Source organism: Panicum virgatum, chromosome 6N (genome assembly GCF_016808335.1).
Source record: "Panicum virgatum strain AP13 chromosome 6N, P.virgatum_v5, whole genome shotgun sequence".
Classification (NCBI taxonomy): Eukaryota; Viridiplantae; Streptophyta; class Magnoliopsida; order Poales; family Poaceae; genus Panicum; species Panicum virgatum.
This window is the reverse complement of record NC_053150.1, coordinates 7884611-7897925: the sequence shown is the minus strand read 5'-3', so window position 1 is coordinate 7897925 and position 13315 is coordinate 7884611. Positions and strand designations below refer to the sequence as shown.

At 43.4% G+C, this 13315-nt stretch overlaps 1 pseudogene; it reads left to right on the top strand.

Annotated features, from left to right (window-relative positions):
- The first annotated feature begins 2946 nt into the window (after window positions 1–2946).
- LOC120679840 lies at window positions 2947–13315 on the top strand (annotated as a pseudogene).

Here is a 13315-nt window from a genome sequence, read left to right as displayed (position 1 = left end):
AGGCGCATGTGCTCAGGAACCCGGAGGCAGGAGGCTGGATTGGCATGAAGGGCAGCAGGTGTAACAGAAGCATCTGCCTTCAGTTCCGGGCCAGCCATGGCTATAAAAATTGCCTCCGGCTGAAAGCAACTTCGTTCACGATTGGATAGTTTCAGAAGCTAAGTTCTTCTTCTTCTTCTTCTTTTCACTCTCTCTCTGGAGCAGTTCAGGCACTGAAAGTGAGAGTTGGAGGAATACAAACTGATGGGTGCATTGCATGTCTGAACACGCATGATTGATCACTGAATCATCAGCTTGTTTTTCTCCAATATCTCACCTTCAGACAGTGCTTGATGTTTATTAATTAGGTGCACTACAAAGGTGCAGTCTAGCTACATCGCGGGAGTAGATTTTTGCTCTAGGAGCATGTATGTCGTCTGCATGCGCCATTTGAGATGAGGATTAGAGGGAACTGAATCCACTTCCATCGGAGTAGAAAAGAAGTGGTGAGGGGTTCAGTTTCCTCTAATATCTCACCTCGAATGCTCCATTCCAGAATCGATTTCAGCACTGGCAACACACAGAACTACAGCAACGAGCATCAAAGCAGGCTTATTGATTCAGTATCAGTGTCAATTTATCTTCCTGCAACGCCTTAACTACTTTCCTCGGAATTGCTGGATAGTAGGGCTAAGCAGCAGATAATCTTGCTTCAGATTGCTGACGCCATAATCTTGCAATAATGCATTTGCATCGATTCAACTACAAAGTCTAGAATAAGCCCTTGTTTAGTTGCAAAAATTTAAATTCCAAAACTATCACATCGAAAGAGAATCTTACATGCATGGAGTATTAAATGTAAATGAAATAAAAAACAAAATATATATTTTGTTTGAAAATTGCGAGACGAATCTAATGAATCTAATTAGTCTATGATTAGATACTTAGATGCTACAGTTACTGCTACAGTTACTGCTACAGTACCTATGTGTTAATGACGGATTAATTAGTTTTAATAAATTCGTCACGTAGTTTACAGACGAGTTCTGTAATTAGTTTTATGATTAATCTATGTTTAATATTTCAAATGTGCAAAGATTCTATTTCAAAAACTTTACATCTGCATCTAAACGAGACGTAAGGCACGCTAGAAAGTCTAGAACAGAAACCTTAACGAAGCGGCCATCGTGTGTGGTTCCCTTTCAGGATTGGTTCAAGATGTGCCATAAATCAAGATGTCGATAGAAAATAGTCTGTGCAATTTGTCACCAGCATGACGTTATAGACTTTTTACAAGGAACATATCGAGTGCAAACTAACCTCTCTATGCAACTTCAACCTGAACCATCGAATCCACATCTAAGAGCATGTAAGGATTGGATAATTTTACAATTAACCGCCCACCCTTTGATTAGGTAATCACACTTTTGCAAATATCTCTCTCACTCTTTATACGCTTCCCCTTGGATGTGGATCCAGTGGTCCAGATTGAAGTTTACACAATTTGCATGGAGAAGTTTTTAGAGTATAGTTTGAACGTATCTGGTGCAAACAACAACCTTCGTGAAAACCCGTGCAAACCATAGCAAAAAAGTCGTCTAAATTCTCCAAAAAAATCACACATGTAGATGATATGATGATACACAACTTTGTAAAATATCTTATCTAAACTTGACTTCATCTGTGAGATATAAAAATAACAAATTTCTAACAAATCATATGGACAGCTTTTTGGCTTGAAATTTGTTATTTTTATATCTCACAAATGAAGTTGAGTTTGGACAAGATATTTTACAAAATTGTGTATCATAATATCATCTACATGTGTGATTTTTTGGTGAATTTAGATGACTTTTTTGCTATAATTTGCACGAGTTTTCACGAAGGTTGTTGTTTCCGCCAGATATGTTCCCTAGTTAGAATCTTACTATTACTAATTGGAGACTCCTTTGAAATCCCCACATGAAGCCACCTAGGATCCTAGGTGGACACTATGAAAAAATAGAGAAATCCTATAAATTCTCACAAAAATCAGAAACATCCAGCCATCAATCCAACAAATTTAATTATAATAACCATTGGATCTGTTATCTTTCTTAATAAATTAACCACCTCTGCCATTATGAAAATTGAATAAAATAACCCCCTAAATATGTATCTAAATTACCCACCTCTGCAATTATAAAAAAATCTAAATGAGCCCTCTAATCTTTGTGTAAATTACCTACCTATGCCATTATAAAAAATAATACAAATACCCTAAATTTCCATATAAATTATCCAATTATGTCATTATTATTACAAATTAAATTACTTCTAAATTTGAATCTAAATTATATATTCCCTCCGTTCCAAATTGTAGATCGTTTTGGTAAATCTAGATGCATAATTTTTGTTAGGCATCTAGATAAACACTATGTCTAGATACATGATAAAAATTATGTATCTAGATTTGTCAAAACGACCTATAATTTAAAGCAGAGGGAGCAATTATAATAATATATTTAAGTGCACCGATATAAAATTATAAATTACTATTTCTTTTATTATTAATATATTATTTATATAAAAACACTATCTATGATATATGTTACCATATATTCATGTATGATGGAAGAGATAAAAATACCAATTCATAACAAATAGTTCAACTAAACATATATTGAATATATATGAAGGTGTGATATAAAATGAAATCTATTGTAACTAGATAATGATAAATATATATTTTAGAGTATGTGTTAGAACATTTAATAGATGAAAAAGGGCATGAGATAGATAATTATAATTACTAACCTCATTCTTATATTAATTCTAATTAGTCTGTGCGGGAGCACGGGTTGATAGACTAGTATCTCTATAATAAATATAATAAATAGGTTAAACTTGCCCTCCAAGTGCTTTATAATTGTTTCTTTTATCTCTCTTCTTATTACCGTATGATTAGGCGCAGGCTGTCCCGACTTCCGACGTGCTTTCTGAACAACATGAGTAGTCTCTTGTCTGTTGATTGGGCCTGTTTGGATGCATCGAGAGGGAGCAGGTCAGCAGGACCGGCCGTAGGGCTGAGGATCACTTGCCTGAACTCTCTCTCCACCCCTCAAGATCCGGGCCTCAGATCACTTGCTCAGGATCCTCCCCTCAGATCCGGCCAAGATTCGCCGCCGGTGAAGACTCAAGACTCAAGAGAGCTTCACGAGGTCTTCTCCGTAAGCCATAGGGGTTGTCGTCCCCACCAGCTGGTTTCCCACTTCCTCATTCGTAATGCCCACCACCCTAATCATTGTTTTCCACCACAGATTCCTGCTCCCATTTCACCTTCCCGGCTTGGATCAGTGTCCACTTCGCCTTAATCAGTGTGCTTAGCTCTGTGCGTTCCCGGAGTAGTGCGCGCAGCAATGGCTGAAGCTTTTACCAGTATGCTCATTGGGCCGCTGGTGTCCATCGTAAAGAACAAGGTGTCCAGCTACCTTCTTGATGAGTACAAGGTGATGGAAGGCATGGAGGAGCAGCGCGAGGTCCTGGAGAGAAAGCTACCGGCAATTCTACACATCATCGATGATGCGGAGGAGAAGGGTGCACACGAAGCAGGAGTAAGTGCCTGGCTCAAAGCACTCAAGAAGGTGTCCTATGAGGCAAACGATGTCTTGGATGAGTTCAAGTACGAGGCACTCCGACGGGAAGCCAAGGAGAGGGGGCACCAGCCACACCACAATATGCTCGGCATGGATATTGCAGGCCTTTTTCCTGCTTATAACCCCATTATGTTCCGCCGCAGGATGGGCAAGAAGCTGTGCAAGATTGTGCAGGATATTGAGGTCCTGGTCACAGAGATGAACTCCTTCGGTTTCAGAGAAAGGCGACAAGCGCCACCGTCAATGCCATTGCAGCAGATGGATCCAGTCATGATTGACTCCGAGAAGGATATTGTTAGTAGGTCCAGAAATGAAGAGAAGAAGAAGATTGTGAATATATTACTTGATAATGCTAACAACGTTGACCTTCTTGTTCTCCCTATTGTTGGATGGGGGGGGGGGGGGGGGGCTAGGCAAGACAACCTTTATTCAGCTCGTTTACAGTGACCCTGAAATAAAGAAGCATTTTCAGTTCCAGAAGTGGTGTTGTGTGTCAGATGATTTTGATGTGGGTAATATTGCAAGAAGCATCTGCAATGGCTCAGAGAAAGATAGTGAGAAGGCATTGCAAGACCTTCAGAAAGAACTGAGCGGAAAGAGGTGCCTCCTTGTGTTGGATGTGTTAGTTACAAAGATTCTAGGGTTCTACACTGGATCGATATCTAGGCATACAAGATCGAGTACGGGTATATCTTCTAGTAGATAAACATGGGGTTCATCCTAGTTCTAGTACAACAGAGAGAGAGGAAGGTATGGAGATGAAGGTGCAAACCATCCGTGGAAGGGGGCGCAGAGGAGCTCGACCCCGCGGGTGCCATGGCGTCGATGGAGTCGAGGATGGAGGCGAGGAAGTCCGGGTTGGCAAGGCCTGGATCCGGCGGTGACGATGGGCAGCGAGGGTACCGGTACCCTTCGAGCCGGTACCGGCACTGGCCGGGAACGGCGGCGTCGGTGGGGAACGTCGTGGCGGCGCTGGGTGCTTCCCGTCGGCCTTGCGCTCCCTTAGATCGGTAGGGTTTGTGGGAGAGGGGTTTGGCAGCGGTCAACTTCGGTGTCCGTGCCCCGGCCCCCCTCCTATTCTATATAGCGCAGGCGACGGGGGCCCACCAGCCATAATGACTGGGCGCCCCCGATCAGGGCGCGATCAAAGGGGATTTGGCCCGATCTTTGGATCGGGCCTGGAGATCATATCCAACATTCTCCCCCTTGATCTCTCATTTTCTTATTCTTGTTCTTTATCTGAATTTGGTTCATCCCATCGCAGATCAGTGTATAGGGCGTGCCTCGTCATGACAGTTATTACTGTCAGATTAACAGCCACAATCACTTTTCTGGTCTGAAACAGAGTCTTATTCTAGGGCCCTCTTTGTCCAGGAATCATAGGCTTTCCCTTAAACCCATGCCGGCTAAGTGTTCTCTGAACACATTGGGTGGTAGGCCTTTTGTAAGCGGATCCGCTAACATCTTGTTCGTTCTGATATGTTCTAGACAAATAGTTTGATCCTGGACTTGCTCCTTAACAACATAAAACTTGATGTCGATGTGTTTGGCAGCACCACTCGACTTGTTGTTATGAGCATAGAATACTGCTGGCTCGTTGTCGCAGTATAATTTCAATGGTTTTTCTATGCTGCCGACCACTTTCAATCCGGGTACGAATTTCTTTAGTCATGTGACCTGCCCCGAGGCCTCATAACATGCCACAAATTCAGCATACATCGTGGAGGATGCTGTAACTGTCTGTTTGGAGCTTTTCCACTATATTGCTCCTTTTGCAAGAGTGAAGATGTATCCAGATGTGGACTTTCTATCATCTGCATCTCTTGCAAAATCTGAATTTGAATACCCTTCTATTTCTAAAGTTTCTGATTTTCTATATGTTAGCACGAGGCCAGTTGTGCCCCTCACATAGCGCAAAGCTTTCTTTACCATTTTCCAGTGCTCTATGCCTGGATTACTCTAGTATCTGCCAAGTACCCCGGTAACGAAACTTAAGTCAGGGCGTGTGCACACTTGTGCATACTGTAAGCTTCCGACAGCCGAAGCATAAGGCACTGCCTTCATTTGCTCGAGCTCATACTAGTTCTTGGGACACTGATGTTTCCCGAAACTGTCGCCCTTGACTATTGGAGCAGGTGTGGGCTTTCTCGCATGCATACCGTATTTCTTTAATATCTTTTCTAAGTATGCTTTCTGTGATAATCCTAAAATCCCTCTTCTTCTATCTCGGTGAATCTCAATTCCTAAGACGAACGAAGCTTCACCAAGATCTTTCATATCAAATTTCGAGGACAAGAATTTCTTTGTCTCCAGTAGTAGATTAACATCACTGCTAGCTAGCAGAATGTCATCCACATACAAGATGAGGAAAATAAATTTTCCGTTCTTGAACTTCGCATAAATACAATTGTCCTCTTCATTTTCTTTAAATCCAAACTTTCTAATTGTTTTATCAAATTTCAAGTACCACTGCCTCGAGGCTTGCTTCAAGCCATAAATCGATTTTCTCAAGCGGCATCCTAAATTTTCTTTGCCTTCCATGACAAAACCTTTGGGCTGTGCCATGTAGACATCTTCATACAAATCCCCATTTAGAAATGTCGTTTTCACATCCATCTGATGCAATTCTAAATCATAATGTGCCACTAAGGCCATTATTATTCTGAAAGAGTCTTTACATGAGACCGGAGAGAATGTCTCATTGTAATCTATTCCTTCTCTTTGCGTGAAACCTTTTGCCACGAGCCGCGCTTTATATCTTTCTATGTTCCCTTTGGAGTCACATTTCGTTTTGTAGACCCACTTGCAGCCTACTGTTTTGGCTCCTTTGGGAATTTCTTCTAAGTCCCAAACTTTATTGGTATTCATGGATTTCATTTCATCTTCCATGGCTGCAAACCATTTGGATGAATTGGCGCTTTTCATGGCTTCTTCAAAAGAGGTGGGATCACCCTCATTCTGTATTTCTTCACTATGATAGACTTCATAATCTTTAGAAATAGCTGGTTTTCTAGTTCTTTGTGACCTTCTCGGGGCCACTATGACTGGTATTTCTTGCACAGGAGGCTGTTGTTGCTCCCCCTCATCCATGGCAACGGGTTCTACTTGGTCCTGAGGAATAGGGTCCTCATTTCCATTTAATGCCAGGCTAGGAGAACCAACAACAGGTGGTGGCACCGCAGTTTCTTGCACTGCAACGTCAGGTAGACTGACAGCAGGTGTTGGCACTGCAGTTTCCTGCTCTATCGGTGCCACAACCACAGGTAACGAGAAATAAGGCTCTTGAATCATCGGAGTGGGAACGTATACCCGCTTCTCCTCAAGGTCGAATTTTCTGGCTACTATGCTCCCCCTGATCATCTGATCTTCTAAGAAGGCAGCGTGTCTTGTTTCTACAAACTTCGTGTGTCTGTCGGGACAATAAAAGCGATATCCCTTAGACTTTTCTGGATAGCCAATAAAATGGCAACTGACTGTCTTGGGATCTAGCTTCCCAATGTTCGGATTAAACACTTTGGCCTCAGCTGGACAGCCCCATATGTGAAAATGATTAAGCGAGGGTTCTCTTCCTGTCCATAGTTCATACGGTGTTTTCGGCACCGATTTACTTGGCACCCGATTAAGAATGTAAATGGTGGTTTTTAACGCCTCCATCCACAAATTAATCGGTAACGTGGAGTAGCTCATCATGCTTCTGACCATATCCATCAGGGTACGGTTTCTTCTTTCTGCTACTCCGTTCTGCTGAGGCTCGCCCGGTGTAGAATATTGGGCAACTATGCCATTTTCCATAAGGAACCTTACAAAAGGTCCTGGAACTTGGCCATAAGGGGTGTGTCGACCGTAGTACTCTCCCCCACGGTCGGATCTGACTATCTTAATCTTTAAATCATGTTGGTTTTCTACTTCTGCTTTGAATATCTTGAATTTATCCAATGCTTCTGATCGTTCTTTAATTGGATAAATGTAGCCATAACGCGAGTAATCGTCTGTAAATGTTATGAAAGAAACATAACCATCTATAGTAGTGACAGGGAATGGTCCACATATATCTGTGTGAATTATTTCTAGAATTCCCGCACTTCGTTTTGCACCTTTCTTTATGTTCTTAACGAATTTTCTTTTAATGCAATCAATACATTGTTCTAAATCTGAAAATTCTAACGGTGGAAGAATTGATGCTGTTACTAAGCGCTCTATTCTCCCCCTCGAAATATGGCCTAAACGATAGTGCCATAATTTCGACGAAATTGCATCAATTCGTTTGCGTTTCTTAGTAACATTCTCATATGAGGAGGCATTTTTATTCTCAGAACATACTGCATTCACATTCTCAGATAATGAAAGCAAATATAATTTGTCTTGTTGGAAGGCAAGACCAACACATTCTGAATTAACTTGTATCTTACACTTGCCATCACCAAAATGACAAGCAATAGCGTCATCATCTAATTTAGACACACTTATTAAGTTTCGTTGCAAAGACGGTACATAAAGAACATCTCTCAAACAAAGTACAAAGCCATTATGTAATTCTAATTGAAATTCTGCAATGGCTTCGACTTCAGCTTCTACACCGTTTGCAACTTTAATTCTTCTTGCGCCTCTTGGCAGGGTCCTCCTCATACTTGATCCCTGTAAAGAATTAGCAACATGAATAGTTGCACCAGAATCAATCCACCAAGTGGATTTGTCATAACTTAAATACAGGGATTCATCTACAAAAGTAATGGTGTCCTCACCCTTTCTTAACAACTCTTTCAGGAATTCTGGGCAGTCGCTCTTGTAGTGCCCTCTATTTTTGCACTTCAGGCACTGGTCTTGTTCAACTGGAAAATTTTCCCAGTCTTTCTGTGGAGGTGGTCTGGAAGGGCCACTCTCATGCTGATTCTTGCCTGGTGGGAAATGTCTCTTGTTATGCGGGAAGTTCTTATTCTGGAAATTCTTTTTCTTGTGTTGAACTTGAAAAGCAAGCTCACCACCATTGGAGTTCTTAAGGCGATCTTCTTCTTGAACACACATGCCAATCAGCTTGTCAATACCCCAATCTTCTGGAAAAGCGTTATAGTTGACATGAAATGCCTCAAACGCCTTTGGTAGGGACTTGAAGACCAGCTGGACAATGAACTTTTCTGGCAAAGGCATGTCCATTGTCTTAAGCTTGTTGGCCATGTGGCTCATTTCTAAGATATGTTCTCTAATGCCACCGCCAGTGTATTTCTTGGTGATAAGCTGCTCAGCAAGAATGGCAGCATAAGCCTTGGAAGAACTAGTAAACTGACTCTTCACCTTTGCTAAATATTCTGAAGCGGTGTCACAATCTGGGATCGCCATCTTGATGGCATCTGAAGTGGAACCCTTCATGACCATAAGACACTTGCGGTTGGAATCATTCCAACGTGTCTTGTCAGCATCATATCTGGTCATAGCAGAGTCATAATTCTTCTCTCGGATAGCCCAAGCAGCAGCTTCTTCATTCTGTGCCCTTACGGGCTTTTCTGGTTCTTGTGGAGCTGGCGGTGTGATGGCCAAATCTATATTGGCCATCGCCAGAGCTATCTCCAATTTCTAGTACCATTTCCCATAGTTGTTGCCATCCAGTTCAGGAATGGCATTCACATAAGTCATAGCATTGGAGCCTGAAAATTTGAATTCAAAATTTGTGAGGACAACAATAAATGCATGTATCAATTTAACGTTGGTCAAAATTAAAACATGCAATAATCTGTACATTAAATCTAAATCACCGTTGGGCAGAAAAAAATATAATGTATACAAAATTCTGAACAAAATTATAATATTGCAATATCAACTTTGGTCAGAAATTACAATATTATAATATACTGAAAATTCTGAGAAATAAAATTCTATAGGCCTCTATATCAATTATCTCGTTGGTTCAAAATAACATAGAGACAAAATAAATTCTTTGCAGCGGAAACATGTAAAATTCTAAATATTCAGAAGCATAATTCTTGTAAATTTCTGCTCTAAAAATAATACACGTTGGTGCATTTATTTGCAGAGATTCAAATTCTAAACAAATTCAACCAGAATTCATATTCAAATTGCTTCTGAAATAAAAGAAAAGGCGAAATCTGGAACTGTTCATGCGGCCCGTGGCCACTTTCGACCCACGGTCGCGCGCCCCCCCGGCGCCTGGGCCCTTTGCCCAACAGCAGATGAACGGGCCGCCGAAATAGCCCACGTGCGCCCCCCGCCTGGGCCTCAATCGGCCCGTTCGCCGGCCGGCAGATGCAGACCGTCGGATCTGATCCGATGGCTGCCCGGCCTTCTCGCCGGATCAAAACCGGCGTCGGCGACGGGGTGCCCAAACCCTAGGCCCATTTCTTCCCCTTTTCTCGCCCGATAGAGCGGCGGCACCGCCGGAGGCGGTCAGCGCCGGGGAAGGCTGGCTACGCGGCGGCGCCCCCGCCGGTCCCCTCGTCGGCGCGCGCGCTCAACCGAGTGGGAGCGCGCCGCCGTCGAGCGGACTGGAGGTGGTGCACAGGCCGTGCGCCGGTTCTGAGTGGCGGCCGGGGCCCCATGCGCGGTTGCGCAACGGCGACCAGCGGCGGCCGGATTCTTTGGCGCGCCCCAGTGAGCGGCGGCGGCCGAGGAGGTGAGTCCCCTCCCTTTCTGTCGAGTTCTTGATTCTGCGGGTTAGGGTTTCACAGGTCTAGGGTTAGGGTTCTTGTGCGCGCGCTGACGAGCAATGACGCGCGCAGTGGTTCTTGACCGGGAAAGGTAAGTTCCACCCTTTTCCCGGGGTTCTCTTTTAGGGTTAGGGTTTCTGGATTGGGGATCTCGGTCAATCCGAGATCAATTCGAGGTTCTTTCTTCGATTTGCATCGAAAACAATTCTTTCTCCTTCTAAACTCTATCCCAAAACTCGATCTATGCACTAGATCGGCGAGTGATACCATTGTTAGTTACAAAGATTCTAGGGTTCTACACTGGATCGATATCTAGGCATACAAGATCGAGTACGGGTATATCTTCTAGTAGATAAACATGGGGTTCATCCTAGTTCTAGTACAACAGAGAGAGAGGAAGGTATGGAGATGAAGGTGCAAACCATCCGTGGAAGGGGGAGCAGAGGAGCTCGACCCCGCGGGTGCCATGGCGTCGATGGAGTCGAGGATGGAGGCGAGGAAGTCCGGGTTGGCAAGGCCTGGATCCGGCGGCGACGATGGGCAGCGAGGGTACCGGTACCCTTCGGGCCGGTACCGGCACTGGCCGGGAACGGCGGCGTCGGTGGGGAACGTCGTGGCGGCGCTGGGTGCTTCCCGTCGGCCTTGCGCTCCCTTAGATCGGTAGGGTTTGTGGGAGAGGGGTTTGGCAGCGGTCAACTTCGGTGTCCGTGCCCCGGCCCCCCTCCTATTCTATATAGCGCAGGCGACGGGGGCCCACCAGCCATAATGACTGGGCGCCCCCGATCAGGGCGCGATCAAAGGGGATTTGGCCCGATCTTTGGATCGGGCCTGGAGATCATATCCAACAGGATGATGTATGGAATCAGGATGTTAATAAGTGGGAAAAGCTGAAGACATGTCTTCAGCATGCTGGCACGGGTAGTGCATTACTGAGCACAACTCGAGATGCAAAAGTAGCACAAATTATGTCTGGGGGTAAAGTTCAACCCCATAAGCTGGAAAATCTAGATGATGTGTTTCTAAAGGATATACTCGAGAGAAGGGCATTCAATTTGCAGAAGCCAGAATTTACTAAGATGGAAGATATTGTTAATGAGATTGTGAAGAAATGTCATGGCTCTCCATTAGCTGCCAAAGCCACAGGATCTATGTTGAGTACCAAAACTAGCAAGGATGAATGGATGGTTGTATTAAAGAAAAGCAGCATTTGCAACGAGGAGACTGGAATTTTACCAATACTGAAGCTCAGTTGTGACAGCTTACCATTGCACATGAAGCAGTGCTTTGCATTTTGTGCTGTGTCTCCGAAAGATTATGAGATTGATGTGGAGAATTTAATCCAACTGTGGATGGCTAATGACTATGTACCGTGTGAGGAGGATGTCCCGCTTGAAACAACTGGAAGGCGGACTTTCAATGAGCTAGCTTGGAGGTCATTCTTTCAGGATGCGAAGCAAATACCATTAGAAGATCAAAACTGGAGTCATTTCCCTTGTATTAAGACATGCAAGATACATGATCTTATGCACGACATTGCTTTATCTGTTTTAGGAGAAGAATGTGCAACTATCAACAATTGGTCCGATCAAAAGAAGTTGTTGTCAAAACATAGCCGACACATGTTCTCGTTGTATACTGTGACTGGAAATCATCTGACCGTTTCCCCGACTCTCCAGACATTGTTATGTCCACGTCCTGATTTTGGTATTGCAAAGTGGACGCCACATATGCTAAAACATAATTCTCTGCGAGCACTACAATTTCCTCAGTGTTCGAATTTCAAAATCAGACTAAGGCACTTACAACACCTACGATATCTTGATCTCTCATGGAACTGGTGGATCAAACAACTTCCTGAAGAAATAAGCATCCTATATAATCTGCAGACCCTGAATCTTACTCACTGTGGGGAACTTTGGCGACTTCCATGGGATATGAAATATATGAGAAGTCTCCGTCATCTCTATACTGAGGGATGCAAATTATCATGCATGCCTCCAGACCTCAGAGAACTCACTTCTCTGCAGATTCTGACATATTTCGTGGCTGGTGCTAGCTCTGGCTGCAGTACTGTTGAAGAATTGCAGAACTTAGACCTTGGTGGTAAATTGAAGTTAAGTTGTCTGGAAAATGTGACAGAGGCACAAGCAAAAGCTGCTACTCTTGGAAATAAAGAGAAACTCAGGCATTTATATCTTAAATGGAGTAGTGGGTGCCATGAGGAACCGGTACCAGACTGTCATAAGAAGGTATTAGATGCCCTTAAACCTCATGACTGTGGGCTGGAGATGCTAAGGATAGATGATTACAGAAGCACTTGTTTACCAACATGGATGAAAGATCTTAGTTTGCTACAGAAGCACTTGACTGAGCTCCATCTAGTTCGCTTGGAAATGTGTGAGGAATTTCCTCAGTGTAACCATTTGGAGGCTCTTCAAATTCTTCATTTAGTAAGACTGGATAAACTGCAAAGCCTATGTAGTGATGAGGCATCCTTGACATTTCTGAAATTGAAAGAACTCAAGTTACAAAATCTGAAGAGCATGGAAAGATGGGTTGCAACAGAAGGGAGAGGGGGAGAAGTGACATTTCCTCAGCTTGAGAATCTTGTTATTTATTTTTGTCCAAACCTTGTTACTCTACCTTAAACACCAAATCTCAAGTTCGTCGAGTTTACAGAAGAAAAGGCACAGCTATCGTTACTAATACTTACATATAGATACATGTCTTTGCTGTCAAAGCTAAAACTGGAAGTCGGTGATAAAGAAGCAGTACTTGAGCTAGATGATGAGAATGTTGAATCACCTCTACTACAAACTGACATTATATGACTGCAAATTTTTCTTCCTCACGAGTCCAACACAGTCAACAACTGGGATCTGGAGATGGTTTGGGAAACTTGTTCCTTTGGATATTTTAAGTTGTGATACGCTCATCTACTGGCCTGAGGATGTGTTCGGAAGCTTGGCATCCTTGAAGCATTTGTACGTTCGTTGGTGCCACAATCTAGTGGGGCCCACACTTGTAAATGGCGAGCCAGCACCA